A 17,500-nucleotide genomic window follows, 5' to 3' on the forward strand; every position below is an offset into this window, starting at 1 on the left:
TTTTAAAAATATATAGCGTTAACATTCACTCGATATTGTAGAAAATACAAAAGGATAAACATGTATACAGTGCGTCCATAAAGTAACGCATAAATTCATTATTAGCTAAATAAATAACATTACTAGAAATTCCCGCAAGAGGTCGGTTTTTATGAGTAAATTACGATTTCTTGTCATATACATCATACTAGTGACGTAATTCATTTGGACATGATGGCGTAGTCGATGATTTTTTTTAAATAAAAATAGGGGTCATGTGACAGCTCACTTGAAAAGGTATTCAATTATCTATTAAGTAATATAAATATTAATGTAAGTATTTATACAAGGTGTCAGAAGAAATTAGAAAATACCAGAATAAGCGGAAGGAGTCAGAAAAAATAGAAGAGGTGAGAAAACAAATAAGGAAGTCAGAAAAAATTGAAGGGAGATACACTAAAAGAGGAGGAAGACAAAATTGAGTGCAGTGACTGTAGGGTGCAATTGATTGTATAGGAAAACCACTAGTAATATATAAATATAGAAATATATTTGCGAATAAGAAACAAATTTTGAATAAGAGGTGTCTTTTTTTATGAAGAGGGTGAAAGGCCATTTATGTTTTTGGTGTTAACTCTTTGATCACGCGTTACAGCCAATAGGTGTGAAGATACGTATCTAATGCCTTCATGACATTATGTTTGATTTTTCTGTAGTATTCAATTTTATTCGTTAAATTCTGTCACGTGACACCTCACGCATTCCTGTACGATAAGAAGATATCTAATACGTTACGACACAACGAGCCGTTCTATCTCCACCACAAAATACTCGAAAAATTAGCAGAATTAAAATTTGATTTTGGTGGAGGCGCCCCAGGTTAACTCTTATTAGCGCATCCACCAAATCGCCGTCTTGCGGCCGAACTAGTGCTACCTCGTTAGCTCCTTTGGCCAACGTCCTTCTAAAAGAAATATGGATCGATGACGCTGTCAGCTCAAAATCCATTTACACGTTCCGCTATATTCCGATTTCTGTCATCGTTTTCCATGTTGTAGGAACTGTGTCATACACCTTTTTTGAATCGATGAATGCCATCTGTACCTGTCTATTTTTGCTATCCTTTTCTCAACTAATTGTTGGAGTAAATATATGTATTATGTATGTGGTCTATGCAAGGTCTTCCTGCAGTAAATCTTACCTGATCATCTCGATTTTATTTGAAATAGATATTTCCATAATATAGTGTGCCCATATATTACATCTGGATCCGGCGTACCAAAAAAAAGTTGATTAATAGCAAGCTGACAATTTTTTAATAGCTTAACGGTGTCTAGTCGGACAAACTTTGATGTATGGAAACACTAGAACAGGGGAAGGTTTAATTGACAGAACTTACAATTGATTTGTTACCATTTCATTTAACTCTAATGCAAACGTCAGAGTGGTGCTTATCACCAACTGGGCATTTTAATGAGTGGAACACGAAGAACATGTCAAATGACAGAAATCATGTCGGTTAGTAATTAGTAGTCTGATTTTTGCATGAGAGTTTAATGAAAGGGTAATGAATCAATTGGATGTTCTGTTCGACAAAATATATGGGACGTTTTCGTAATCTGACGTTCCAAATTTTTAAAATGTTCCACAATTAAAACTTCCCCTCCTCCAGTGATACCGTACATTAAAGTTTGTTCGACTAGACACCGTTAAGCTATTAAAACATGTTCAGCTTGCTATTAATCAACTTTTTTTTGGTACGCGCGATCCAGATCTATATGCTATCTCACCATAAACACAAGTTTAATTTAAATACAAATTACACTAGTCAACAAAAAAGAAAAAAAAAAGTTGCGACTGATATTAAAATAGCTGTATCGGGAAGTTTCAAGCATCCTAATTACGAATTCAAACACCAAAATTTTCCATCACGTATATATTTTGACTTATAGAAATACTAATATTTATTATAAAAATACTTATATATTATATATACAATTTTAGAACTAGAATAAAAAACTATGGTAAGTCTTTGGTACACAAATTTTTTGCAAACGCTGATTTCCTTTTATATTCTGTATCAGTTTCTCTCATGAGGAACCAACAGTAATCTACCATCATTGCTGAATCCCATCTTCCCTGGTAGCGTTGCTCCATTGTGAGAATATCCTGGTGGAACCTTTCTCCTTGCTCGTCGCTGACCGCACCCAAATTTTCCGGGAAAAAATTTAAATGGGAGTGCAAAAAGTGTATTTTCAGAGACATACGACAGCCCATTTTGCAGTAGTTCTTCTACAACATTTTGGTAATCTTCTACTTTTTTGTTTCCCAAAAACTCGGAAACAATTATTTTGAAGGAGACCGGCCCTGGCAAGGTATGGTGAAGTTGTACTGATATTGTACTCCTAGTTTTTACTAAAAACAAGTGGTATTATTAAATAGTTTTTTAAAATTAAAGTGTTTATCTACTAGATACTACTACGTAAGTTATCTATACGTAATTATTACTTTATTATTGTGAAAAGAAAACGTCAAATAATAAATATACACCAACGTTCAATCATTTTGTGAGGTTAGCTAGCATGCGGTTGGTTTGTCACTTACCAGAGCCGGACTGAAGCTTTCGCCACCGCAGCTAAAATGACTTCACACAATGTAAACACACCTTCCGATCTAACCAGTCCAGTAAATCAACGTTCGAATATCACAAACAGTTATGCATCAGCCGCTTCAAACTCTTTTCCGAGTAAGACCCAAGCAATTGTATTTAGTTGTATCGATAATGCTAAACTGCAGGATTATTTAATTCCGTTGGGCACAATAATCAACCCAAAAAATATTATTTTTTCATCTAGATTATCTCATAATAGAATCTGCATGTATTTGGCAAACAAAACCGTAGTAGATAATTTCATGCAACAACATGGCTCTATAGAAGTACTCGGCGAAATTGTAACAGCACGGAGACTTGTCTCTCCAGCAGAAAGACTAGTCTTGTCTGGTGTCTGCCCGTCAATTCCTCATCAAGTATTAGTTGAAGAATTACAGAATATTGGTTTAAAGCTTATTTCCCCAATAACATTTCTGAAAATCAGCTCAACTCTTCCCGAATATAGTCACATATTGAGCTTTCGGAGGCAAGTTTATGTAAGCCCTATAACATCACCAATTCCGGATTCTATTCTAATAAATTTCGACCAAACACCTTACCGCATATTTTTGTCACAAGGTACACTCACCTGCTTTATTTGCAAAAATACAGGACACATATCATCCCAATGCAATAACAGTTCAGTAACGGAATCAACTCATATTGATTCAAACAATGAAGTACCAAATCAAACAGACCCAACAAGTATATTACACAAGTTACCAAACACTCAGCAGTCATCAAGTTATGCATTATCAAATCCGAGCATATCACCTACACCTACAAATCTCCATGACCAAGAAATTACTAACACTCCTACTCATAGCAACACTTTCAGTCATCCACATTCAGCGGCAATACCGTTTTCACAAACTCCTAAAGCAATATCCTCCAATCTATCAGCACCTCTTCCATTAGATACAACTGCAGAAAACTCCAATAAAACTGATACATCACCACAATTTTCCGAAACAACCATTTCAAACAATCTTACAATCAAAACTTCAAGCTCGACTTCTGTCATTACCAATGAGTCTGCTCCAGTACTTCCAAAGGTAATAAAGCCACAACATCCAAGTGAAAACTCTAATAGCACTTGCGAAAATGCAAGTTCTTCCATAAAACGCAGTATTGGTGAGATCGATACTCCTCCTTCAGACTCAGCAATTTCATCACAAAATCTGTTTGCAAAACCCAAATCTTCTAAACCAAAAAAACCGCGCTCATCTAAAGTCCCATCTACACGGGAAACTCTTGAACATTTTATTGATAATCGTACCCCACCATTCGTTTTAAATTACCACCAATTGTCCTTACTGATTGATAATGTCCAAGGCTCCCCCGACACTATTAGCGTCGTTAAAGAATTTACAACTGATATGCCTGGTTTACTCTATCTTTTACAAAGCAGCTATCAATATGCAAATGATAGATCTACAAAAACTAAGTTTACAAAACTTCAAAAGAAACTTAATAAACATTTAGGGAAAGAGATTTCTGACTTAGACAGTGACTCTTCTGTAGATAATTGCTCAGTATCATCTAACTCCGAATCTGTTAACAACATTCAACTCGATACTTCAATGGAACATTGATGGATTTTTCCATCGTCTCCCTATGCTACAGCTTCTTTTATCTGAATATTCTCCAGATATTATTTGTCTACAGGAGACAAACTTAAAGGCCAATCAGTTGTACAATTCAAAACATTTCACTTGTTTCCGCAAAGACCGTACAGATGCAAGTCGTGCAAGCGGTGGTGTAGCGATACTAGTAAACAAATCCATCGAGGCGGTACAAATTCCAATAGTCAGTGATTTGGAGGCCGTTGCTATCAGAATCACATCTACCAGTTTAGTATCTATTTGCAATGTTTACCTTTCTTGCGACATACAAGTAAGTTCTGATAGCCTTTGCAGGTTATTAGAGCAACTGCCACGTCCTCGTATAATTCTAGGCGACTTTAATGCTCACAACATAATTTGGGGTTCAGATCACACATCTGCCAGAGGTTCAAGTATTGCCGATATCTTAGATCAACTTAATATAAATTTTCTTAATGATGGTAGCCCTACAAGGTTCAATATTTCAACAGGGTATTCCTCATGCATCGATTTAACTCTTTGCGACCCAAATTTAGCTCATTGTTTCAGTTGGGATGCTCAAACCTATACATATGGTAGTGACCACTTTCCAATCCTAATTAGAAACCATAATTATCCCTCATCAGGTCCCATATTCATATCTAAGTGGAGAATAAAAAATGCAAATTGGCAAAAATTCTCCGAATATATCGATAATAATATTTCCAGTTTGGATATAACAGACGATGTGAACTCGAATGTAGAGCAGTTTAATCAACTTATCTTAAGCGCCGCCCACAAATTTATTGGTAAATCTAAATCTGTTAAAGGCCGATGTCCTGTACCATGGTGGAATGACAGTTGTGCTACAGCAATCCGTGAAAGTAAATCAGCCCTAAACCGATACAAAAAACATAAAACACCCGAAAATAAATTAAAATTCAAAATGCTAAAAGTAAGGGCACAGCTAACTGTCAAAACTGCTAAACGATCTTCATGGAACAAATACACATCGGAAATTAATAGCAATACCCCCCTCTCTGATGTCTGGAACAAAGTTAGGAAAATATCTGGTTTACACACTTCATATAACTTCACGGGGCTAAAAGAAAATAATAATTTCATAACATCGAGCAGCGATATTGCAAACATTTTTGGAAGAATCTATCAAGGCCACTCATCGAATCAACAGTATACCGCCAATTTTCTCAAAGCCAAAGAATTCGCCGAACAAAATCCCATTTATCCGTTTGAAGCACAAAATAATTCATTAAACCATCCCATCTCTCTTCAAGAGATAAACTCATCTATTCTTAACTTGAAGGACTCTAGTCCTGGGCCTGATGATATTCCTTCAGCATTTCTGAAACATCTCCCTGCTTCAGCCATAACGTATCTCTTAAACATATTCAACAGAATTTGGCTTCACCACCAATGGCCAGCTATTTGGTCAAATGCAATAGTCATTCCTCTCCTAAAAACTAATAAACCTAAATATGACCCAGAATCATATCGACCCATATCTCTGACATCAACAATCTGCAAATTACTAGAAAATATTGTTAACTCCAGGCTCTCATGGGTTTTAGAAAATTCTAATTTCTTAATCTCCGAGCAAAATGGCTTTAGAAAAGATCGGTCAACCACAGACAACATTTTAGACTTGGAAAGTGAAATACATGAAGCTCTTGCTACAAACCAAAAATGTGTTGCTATATTTTTTGATTTAGAACGTGCATTTAATAAAGCTTGGAAGTACAACATTTTGAGACAACTTCATAAATGGAATATTCAAGGTCACTGCCTTGCTTTCATCCAAAACTTTTTAAATAACAGATCTTTTCAAGTAAAAATAAATAATATCTTTTCAAATATTTATAGTTTGGAAAATGGTACACCCCAAGGATCCATACTCAGTCCAACACTATTTCTGGTAGCAATAAATGACATCATCAAAAACATTCAAGCACCCTTACAGGCTCGTTTATACGCTGATGACCTAGTGGTATCTATTAAAGGTAAAAATATTTCCTCAATGTCGTCAATTCTTCAAAACTTTTTAGATACTCTCGAAAATTGGTCCAACTTTACAGGTTTTCAATTTTCAATAGAAAAATCAATAGGAGTTGTATTCTCTTCAAGCCCCTTGCCACAACCTCCTAACCTAAGAATGTATGAGAAACAGCTGGAGTTTAGAGATCACCACAAATTCTTGGGTTTAATCTTCGATTCAAAGTTAACATGGAAAAATCACATCTCACAACTCATCCTTTCCTGTAATAAAAGATTAAATGTATTAAGATCTCTCTGTAATAAAAACTGGGGCTCAGACCAATCCACTCTACTCCTCCTGTATAAATCTTTAATACGTTCTAAGCTAGATTATGGAGCAATTGCCTATTCCACTGCTAATCAATCTCTACTGAAATCATTAGATATTATTCATAATAAAAGTCTTAGATTAATCCTAGGGGCTTTCCCAACTACGCCTGTATCCAGCATTTATGCTCTTTTAGGAGAACCATCGCTACATCACCGCCGCATGTACCTCGCTCTATCACATGCAGCCTCAGTTGCTTGCAATATTTCAAAGCCAATATATCAAAACACTTTTACAAACAAATATGTAAACATATTCCAAGATATTCGCTATACTAAAAAACCATATTACGAAAGAATTAAATCCATACTTCAAAACCTAAACATTAATTTTCCGGAGGTTTTCTCCTCGGATATTAAATACCCCGAGCCTTGGCTGATCGATTTACCAACCTGTGATGCATCTCTGGAGTATTTCGATAAATCTAATACACACCATTCTCTGATTCGTTCCAAGTTCGAGGACCTCATAAATAAGTACCCCGACTACCATAAAATCTACACAGATGCGTCTAAGTTCGAAGACGGTGTGGGGGCATCAATCGTTTCTTCAGAAAACAATCTTCTTTTTCGTTTACCCCCAGCATGTAGCACATTTTCAGCTGAACTCTACGCCATATACCGTGCTGTGAAACTTCTTAACGAGCTTACACTCACCAAAGCCCTGATCATAACAGATTCCCTTAGCTCTCTAAACTCATTAAAACACATTTTTCCGAAACATCCTTTTGAAAAGTTGCTAAAATACCAGCTTTCCCAAGCTCATGAACATGGAAGAAGCGTTCAATTTGTATGGGTTCCCTCACACGTCGGAATAACAGGAAATGAAGAAGCTGACAGGACTGCACGAGAGGCAATTTTAAGTGATTTTTCGGAGCCGATAGACAAGTGTGTTTCCAGTGACTTAAAAGCTTATTTTAAAAATAAAGTATTGTGTTTGTGGCGAAATGAGTGGTCTCAATCTAATTCTAAGTTAAATAAAATAAAAAATAATGTGTCTCAGTGGTTTCCATCGTCGCGCAATAGACGAGAACAAATTGCGGTTGCGCGTTTACGTCTAGGACATACCAGGTTAACGCACTCTTACCTTTTCACAAAGAGTAATCCACCTATATGCGATCAGTGTAATGTCCGATTAACAGTCGAACACTTTTTAATAGTTTGTAGTAAATATGACCAAGAAAGGCAGCGCTACAAGATCCCAAACGCTCTACCACAGGCTCTAGGTCAAAACTATTCCTGCGACAATATAGTTAATTATCTAAAATCCATAAACATTCTGTACAACCTGTAGTTGTTTACTTTTGTTATTTATATTTTGTTCCGTCGCTAATAACCTTTTGGTGGATGCGACTTCTTTTTCTAATAAAAAAAAAAAAAATTATTTTGAAAGATCTCCACGCAGCTAACTCAATATCACTTAATTTTTCATCAAACTGTTGATCTCTTAGTAGTTTTCTGATTTGTGGTCTAACAAATACCCCTTCTTTCAGATTCGCGTCACTTAATTTAGGAAAAATTTGTTTAAGGTGTTTAAACGCATGTCCTTCTTTATCTAATGCTTTAACGAAATTAATTTTTAATCAATCCCAGTTTAATATGTAACGGAGGTAACAGAACGTTTTGGGGATCAACGAGAGGTATATTCTTAATGTTAGCTTGATCTGGAATATATTGATCCCTTGGAGAACATTCTGTAACTTGGTAATGGCTCTGTGTTGCTCTAGTGTCCCAAAGACAAAGAAAACGGCAAAATTTTGTAAATCCTCCCTGAAGACCTAGTAATAATCCGATGACTTTTAGGTCACCACATATTTGCCACTTGTATGTGGCATAGCTTCTTGCATTTAGGATAAGCGACATACTCTCGTGTGTTTCTTTCATATCAACTGCATGTGCAAGAGGAATAGCTTATTGCATTTAGGATAAGCGACATACTCTCGTATGTTTCTTTCATATCAACTGCATGTGCGAGAAGAATCTATAAACAAGCGCCATTCTTCTGAGTTATGTACGGGTGTCCCAATAAGAATGGCTCTCGGCTATATCTCAGGAACCGTTTATAGTAGAGCTTTGAAATAAAAAATTTTGTAACAAAAGTTGCCTCAGGAAAAGCCTGGAAATTATTTTCATAATTGTGGGACCACCGCTAGAGGGCGTAATTGAATATTAAAAATTAAAAAATCTAAATTTTACAAAATTTTCCTAATGAAGGGGCACTGGAAATCCGATCGTCGTATTCTTCATAAAATTCTACGCATATTTGATTTGACGAGTTTAGGTCTACCTTTGGAAATAAGAGGTGGGGGTGAGTGGGAACCTTGTTATGAAAAACTGGCTGTGAGTCCGGTTCTGCTTAATCAAATTTTGCAAACTTGGTCTTGTTGAAGATAGATCTTTTTCATCAATGTAAAAGTTATGATTTCGAACCAACTTACTGAGTAATATGCCAGCTAGAAGGCGTTATTTAATTTTTTTCAGAAATCTAGTGTTCCTTGGAAAATATTAAACACAAACATGCATTTTTAATACCATATTACAAAATTAGACAAAATTAGCAACACAATAGCGAAAACCGCATGTTAATACCTTTTTTCTATCTCGAGATATCTTACAAAACGTGTAAATTTAAAAACATAACTGTTACTGTTACCGGTAAACGAAATAATTCATTAAAGGTAGTGTGCTATGGACACAACAAAGAAACATTTTCCAGCTGTCAACGTATATTAGGTCTTTTCAACGCTTTTCATTTGTTTCGAGCCTCGTTGATATCTCGTATATTAATATTATACACGGATTATACGGCATATGACAGAGGCTAGAAACAAATGAGAAGCGTTGAAAAGCCCTATTACAAAGAAATAAAAACAACTATTTAGTGATGACATAAACGTTCAAATTTTTGCCCATCATTTTCGTTGCAAACTTTTACTCTTTCAAGAGTAGATTGAACAGCAGTCTCAATTTCTGCTCTCGATATGCTTTGAATGGTGTTTAGTATTCTCTGGATAATGTATTCTAGAGTAGTGTATGATGGGCAACAATTTGAATATTTAGGTCGTCACTAAGTAGTTCTTTTTGTTCTGTGTTACATTTAATTTTAATAGTATTGTTTCTCTTTATATTGTTGTTTTAATTAATTATATTTTTATACGTTGACATCTGGAAAATGTTATTTTGTTTTTTTCCACAGCACACTACTTTTCATTAACTTAGTTTACCGGTGATAGTAACAGTTATGTATAAAATTTACACGTTTCTCGAGATATCTTGAGATAGAAAAAAGGTATCGACATGCGGTTTTCGCTGTTCTATTGCTAATTTAATCTAATTTTATAAAGTATGATTAAAAATGCATACTTGTATTTAATATTTTCCAAAGAAAACTAGATTTCTGAAAAAAATTAAATAACGCCTCCCAGCTGGCTTATTACTTATTATAGGATGGTTCAAAATTATTACGCTTACATTGAAGAAAAAGATCTGTCTTCAACAAGTCCCAGTTTTAAAAATTTGATTTAGCAAAACCGGACAGCCATTTTTTCATAACAAGGTTCCCACTCACCCCCACCTCTTATTTGCAAAGGTAGAGTTAAACTTATTAAGTCAAATATGCGCAGAATTTGATGAAGAATACAATAAACGGATTTCTAGTGCCCCTTCATTAGGAAAATTTTGTAAAATTTAGATTTTTTTATTTTTGATATTCAATTACGCCCTCTAGCGGTGGACCCACAATTGTGAAAATAATTTCCAGGCTTTTCCTGAGGCAAATTTTGTTAAAAAATTTTTTATTTCAAAGCTCTACTATAAACGGTTCCTGAGATATGGCCGAGAGCCATTCTTATTGGGACACCCGGTACAAATCCTAATTTTTGCATAACCCCATTTGGATTAACACAAACACACATTTTATCCTGCATAGTGAAAAACGAGGAGAGCTCCTGGTTACGGTTTCTAAATGTTGTAACTTTGGTTCCACTGGCTAGTAAATTCCATTGTTTCAATCTAGAACCTAAGAGTTCAGCATGTTCTTTGGACAAGTGAAGATCTCGAACTAAATCATTTAATTCAGATTGTTGGATGAAATGAGGTTCTTTTTCGTCGCTTTCGGGTAAATAGGAATCGCCCCTTTCTGATGCATCATCGGGTTCACTTCTATCGTCATAGATTTCTAAATCTTCCTCCCAATTTGCCGGGGGTTCTGGAACTGGTAAATTTTCGGTATGCACAACCGGTTTTATTGCTGACGGATTATCTGGATATTCAATTTAATGTTTGCTCTTCCTTGAAAATCCAGTGCACATTAATGTTAGTGGTTGGTTGTTGGCAAGAGTTCTGGTCCACCAACTCTCTCAATTAGCTTTTGGAAGGCGTAGATGCATAGATTACACAACAACAAAATTAATTGTATAATTAATTTATTTAATACATAATAACAAACTGTCTATGAAGAGGCTTCAGCACTGGATTTAGTAGGTATCATGGATTAATATCCATAAGCTTCGTGAACTAACAAGTAGATCTAAAGGATATGAAATACCATTAACTTGAACATTCATAGACTTGGAGAATGCTTTAGAACACTATCTACCCAGGAAACCCTCATAATTCTTCTATAGGTCCACATTTAAAAGGCTTTAAGTCGTATTATTGTCTCTATATTTAACGCCCATGATTCCACTCCATAGTATAGTCCACTGTACACGTAACATTTTGTTAGGTGTACTTTAAGGTCTAATGTTAAATCTTTGCTTCATAGGACCTTTTTCATTTTCATAAAATTAGAACGTGCTTTTTCGATTCTGACTTTCATTTCTGCAGTGTAGTCATTAATTTATATATACTATACTATTCTGGAAGTGTAGAAGATGACGTACATCATAGGAATGGAGTTGGCATATTTATAACATCTAAATTCAAGAAATATGTTAAAAAATTTGTACCTGTAAATGACAGACTAGCGATACTCCAATTAAATAGTAAACCATTTAATGTCAATATTATCCAGATATATGCCCCTACTTCAGAAAAGAAATATAACAATGATGTTGAATCATTCTATAGTCAATTAAAACAGACACTTAACAATCTAAAAAGGAACGAAATCACATATATTATTGGAGATTTTAACGCGAAAATTGGTTAAGGACGAAGATCTGACCTGATAGGTGGATATGGACTAGGGGAGAGCAATGAAAGAGGCGATAGATTATACCAGTTCTGTCAAGAATATGACATGATAATCGCAAATACATGGTTCAAATTACACAAAAGAAGATTATATACATGGAAGGGACCAGGAGATAACTCGCTTCATATAATTAGAAATCAGATAGATTATATTCTAGTAAACAAGAGATTTAAGAATTGTGTCAAGAGATCAACGACATATCCTGGTGCAGATATCGGTTCAGACCATAACCCTCTAATAGCTGACATCCAAGTGAAGCTCAAAAAAGTCGAAGAAAACCCCAAAACACCAAAATTACATATATCAGCATCCAACAAAACGCTAATAGAAAATGACCTGAATAATCAGCTAAAGAATTCAACAAATGAAAACAATACAGAAATATGGAACACGTTTAAAGATCTTACCTGGAAAGTAATGGAAAAATATACGACAAGGATGCAGAGGCACAAAAAACAACAATGGATGACTGATGAAATCCTGGAATTGATGGAGCAGAGAAGAAAACTGAAAGATAACAAAACAGAATACAACGAAAAACAAAAACTAATTAAACAAAAAATAAAGGTAGCTAAAGAAAAATGGATGGAGGATAAATGCAAGGAATTAGAAAAGTTGAATGAAAAACATGATACGTTTAATATGTTTAAAAAAGTTAGAGAAGTAGCTGGCCTTTATTATAAGAAAATTCCACATACTATAACCGATTCGTCGGGAAAAATGATAATAGACGAACACAAAATCCGAACTACCTGGTATAATTATATAAATGAACTGTATAATGACGATAGACCCGAAGAACTGGACACTTTAGATGAAGATGAAGGACCAGAAATACTAAAATCAGAAATACAACATGCTATAAAATTGGCAAAAAACAGGAAAGCCGTTGGTCCCGACAACATACCTACAGAAATGTTGAAGCTCATAAATGAGGAAAACATTGGAATACTAGTTAAACTTTTCAATGATGTTTATTCGACTGGTGATATCCCTGAAGATTGGTTAAAGTCCGAATTCATAACCCTACCAAAAAAACAACGTCCGAAAAACTGTAGCGACTATAGAATGATAAGCCTTATGAGCCACACCTTGAAAATCTTTCTACGTATCATCCACAGTAGAATCAGAGATAAATGTGAAGAAGACCAGGATGAAACACAATTTGGCTTCAGAAATGGACTGGGAACCCGGGACGCACTCTTTGCACTAAATGTGTTATTGCAGAAATGCCGAGATCAAAGGAAAGACGTCTTTGCTGTATTTATTGACTATGAGAAGGCCTTTGATCGAGTACAACATCACAAATTAATTAAAATACTAAAGGATAAAGGAGTTGATAGTCAAGATGTACGAATCATAGAAAAATTATACTGGCGTCAAAGAGCGACAGCTTGCATAAATGGAAAATCAACAGAAATATGCAAAATACAAAGAGGCGTCAGACAGGGTTGTATACTGTCCCCACTGTTGTTCAATTTGTATTCAGATAGAATATTTAAGGAAGCGCTGCATAATTTGGAATGGGGTGTGAAGGTTAATGGAATTCTGATAAATATAATCAGATATGCAGACGATACAGTTATTTTAAGTGATGATATGAATGGATTACAACACCTTTTAAATGCCATTGACAGAGTGGGAAGAGAGTTTGGCCTAAATATAAACTGTTCAAAAACAAAGTACATGGTATTTAGCCGTTTGGCCCATCAAGATTCACGGTTATATGTTGATGGTCATATGATTCAAAGAGCACCCAGTCTTAAATATCTCGGTTGCCATATTACTGAACAACTAGATCCAGATAAAGAGATAAAATGTAGAATCGAGATAGCCCGCACGACATTTTTAAAAATGAGGTCATTCTTCTGTAATGATACCTTGCAACTTCAACTTCGAAAGCGCATGATTAAATGCTACATTTGGTCAGTCCTCTTGTATGGTGTCGAAGCATGGACATTAAAAATATCCACCATTAACCGTTTGGAGACCTTTGAAATGTGGCTGCACAGACGTATTCTAAAAATACCATGGACGGCTATGCTGACAAATGTGGCAGTCCTTAAGAGAGCAAATGCTACCCGCGAGCTGCTTGATAACATCAAATATAGAAAGATGGCCTATTTTGGACACGTAGTAAGGGGAGACCGGTATAATATTCTTCAACTTATTATGATGGGTAAAATCGAAGGACGCAGAGGAATTGGTAGAAAGCAGGCCTCTTGGTTGAAGAATATCCGGGAGTGGACAGGAATAAAGAAAGCAGAACACCTATTTAGAATAGCTCGAGACAGAGACAGTTTCGCCATGTTAATCGCCAACGTCAAGGGGACTTGATAGGGCACGTTAAGAAGAAGAAGAAGTCATTAATTTCTGTTATAAGTGTTTCTAGGTAAGTGTACTTTTTTACTCTTTTGATCTGCTGACCCTCTACTATTAAGTTTTCGTTATTATTATGGTTGTTTTTACTAATTTTCATAAACTTCGTCTTTCTGATATTGAGAGAGAGTCCGTACTCCCTACTACACCTTTATATTTTACTCATGAGTCTTTGCAGGTATTGTAAACTAGCGGCTATTATTACTGTATCAACCGTATATCCGATGTTGTTAACTAAGTCTCCATTTACTCTTATGCCGACTGTTTCATCTTCCAGAGTTTCTCGCATTACCTCTTCAGAATAAGCGTTAAATAATAGAGGTGATAGTATGCAGCCTTGCCTGTCTCCTTTCTTTATTTCCATTTCCTCAGATGTTTCTTTATCAATTCTTACTATTGCTCGCTGATTGTAATAGAGGTGTATTATTAGTCTTAAATCTCTTTCATCTATGTTTTTAGTTTTCAGAATTTCCATGAGTCGATCATGTTTTATTTTATCAAACGCTTTATTGTAGTCTATAAAACAGACGTAAAGGACAGTAAACATCCAAATATCTCTGTGTCAGCACGTTGAAGGAGAATAATGCCTCTCTGAATTGAACTACACAGCATAAAAATACACATGTTAAATTTGGGATATCCCAATCTCGAGCAGCGAAGTGTATTTCGAGCATACATTTTGAATAAATTTATTTCGTTTTAACTCATGTACCTAGATATTAATCTACAACATCTAAAACAAAAAAAAAAGAAATAGAAGAGTAAAAGATGGTCTTGCTTGTTTTCGATTCAAAGGGTTGCACAATCGCTGGACAGATGTTTCTGCCATTGCAGGCTTCCTCAACAGCTCTAGCGTGTACACCTCTGAATCGAAAACCAGCTAGCTCATCTATTTAAGGAAAATTTCAAAGTTCATTGAAATCCCCATTGGGACGCAATCCAGCGACATCCCTTAAACAAACTGAAAAGTCTCAGATGCAGAATTCACCATTATAATAAAAATTAAAATGGTAAATAGTTATTTAAATCTGAAACTTTTCTTGTTGAAAGTTCTTTCTAGTACATCTTTAATCTGCGTCTTTTACAATTTATAAGACAGCAGACGACGAATGTAGAAAACAAAACGGAGTCTACTAAATGCAGTCACATTCCGTTTTCAGACAGAAAAGGATAGAAAGAAACTTCCTAGTAGTCAAATCCGGGTAAAGTTAGAAAAGTAAAAGATGGTTTTGCTTGCTTTCGATTCAGAAGGATGCACAATCGATGGACAGCTGTTTCTGCCATTGCAAACTTCCTCAACAGCGCTAGAGTGCACACCTCTGAAGAGAAAACCAGCTAGCCCATCTATTTAAGGAAAATTTAAAAGATCATTGAAATCCCCATACGAGTGAAAACGGAATCTGACTGCATATAGTAGAGTCTTTTTGTTTTCTATATTCGTCGTCAGCTGTCTTTTAAATTGGAAAAGTCGCAGATTAAGGATGTACCAGAAAGAACTTTCAACAAGAAAAGTTTCAGATTTAAATAACTATTTACCATTTTAATTTTTGTTATAATGGCGAGTTCTGCATCTGACACTTTTCAGTTTGTATAAGAAATATACTTTGATGATCAATTTTTAATACGGTCCCAACTGTTGAAGTAATAAACTGAAAATAATTTTAATTGAGCTAATAACAACGATACACCCGGTATCTGGAACGTAAAGCATTACCTGAAAGTTAATAAAATTCGTTAGATCTTTATAAAATAAAGTACGCAGCATGCTTTAAGCTAAGATTTATACTGCGACCTAATTATCTTTATAACCGTGCATCCCCTATAAAACCATACGGCAACAGGAAATAAGGGTAACTTGGATAACACATTTGAAAAACGAGTTCCACCTTATACCAACATAAACTTTATACTTTACGGTCTCATATGAATAATGTATCCGAAGCTGAGTCGTCCTCGTTGTGCATTATGTCCTCCATCGTTAAAACAGGAAATAAAAAAGGAGCAATACACCGGATCGCATTTTTTCGATGCTGGACATGAATAAAAAGGGCTTGTGTCATATTTATGAGCAAATATTGGTAATTTTCACGACATGGTCCTCAAAATAAATAGGGAGAGAAAAGACAAACAAAATGATGATGCTCTATTACAACCAGATGTATAATTTGGACAGTGTTTATATTTTGATGTCGCTTAAAAGTATAGCTAGCAGTCCTTCTGGTTTTTCTTATGGTGCCGTATTATTGGTTGCTCCTTTAAGGGGGCTTTGTTTGTTTCAATGTAGAATGTAGTCACGAGTTGTATTAAAACGCAGAATGCTTTGTTTGGATCTTACACGTCAAATCGGAATTTACTCAGAGGTGATTCTTGAAGTAACATTAAGTAGTCATTGACTGATCACTACAAATTTGCAAGTTATGACCAAGAAAATGCTGCAAAACTGTATGTTGAATTGGGGTCTACCCCAAAATCCCGACAGCCAAAATCCCGACAGCCACAATCCCGACGGCTAAAATCCCGACCAGCCAGAATCTCGACAATCCAAAATCCCGACAGACCAGAATCCCAGCAGGTTTGATAAGTTTGTTTTTAACATGTAATTACATTTATTTCTTGTTTTTTGTTTATGGCCATCTGTTTTTTATTTTTTGTTACTAAACAAAAGTATTTTGTATTAAAAGTATTAAACGAAAGTCGGAATTTTTACTTATGCGAGAATTGTTTCATGTCGGAATTTTGGCCTTTCGGGATTCTGGCGTGTCGAGATTCTGGCGTGTCGGTGTTTTGGCCGTCGGGATTTTGGCTGTCGGGATTTTGGCTGTCGGGATTTTGGGCGGCACCGGTTGAATTGTACAGCTGGCATCTAATATCATCTACAGTAATTGTTCAAGAAGGCCATTGAAGCAAGTATTGGTCATTTTTTCGCCAATGCTGGGTGGACTTTCACGAAAATTTTCGAGAACTGACTATAATAAAGACGTTTTAAATAAATCACTTCTAACATATTATCCTCTCATCAGTTGTACGTTGTATTCGGCCACAGAATAAAAAGAATATCTTTCCAGTTTCGGACGAATCAATGGCAATTTCAGTTGCAGCTACATCGAACAACTAAAGAGGTAGGACGACAATTCTGTCAAAGATTGGAAATGAAATGAAAGGCAGAATTTAAAAAACAGTTTTCAGGCAATAATGGCATACAATGTACACACATGAGCTGCCACAGAGAGAACAAAAAGGACGGTAGTAACAGCAGAGGTGGAAACCATTACAAAAATTCAAGGTAAGGTACCTACTATGAAAAAGAGCTCGAAGTACAGATATACGACGGAT

The sequence above is a fragment of the Diabrotica virgifera genome, chromosome 3 (assembly GCF_917563875.1).
Source record: "Diabrotica virgifera virgifera chromosome 3, PGI_DIABVI_V3a".
Lineage (NCBI taxonomy): Eukaryota > Metazoa > Arthropoda > Insecta > Coleoptera > Chrysomelidae > Diabrotica > Diabrotica virgifera.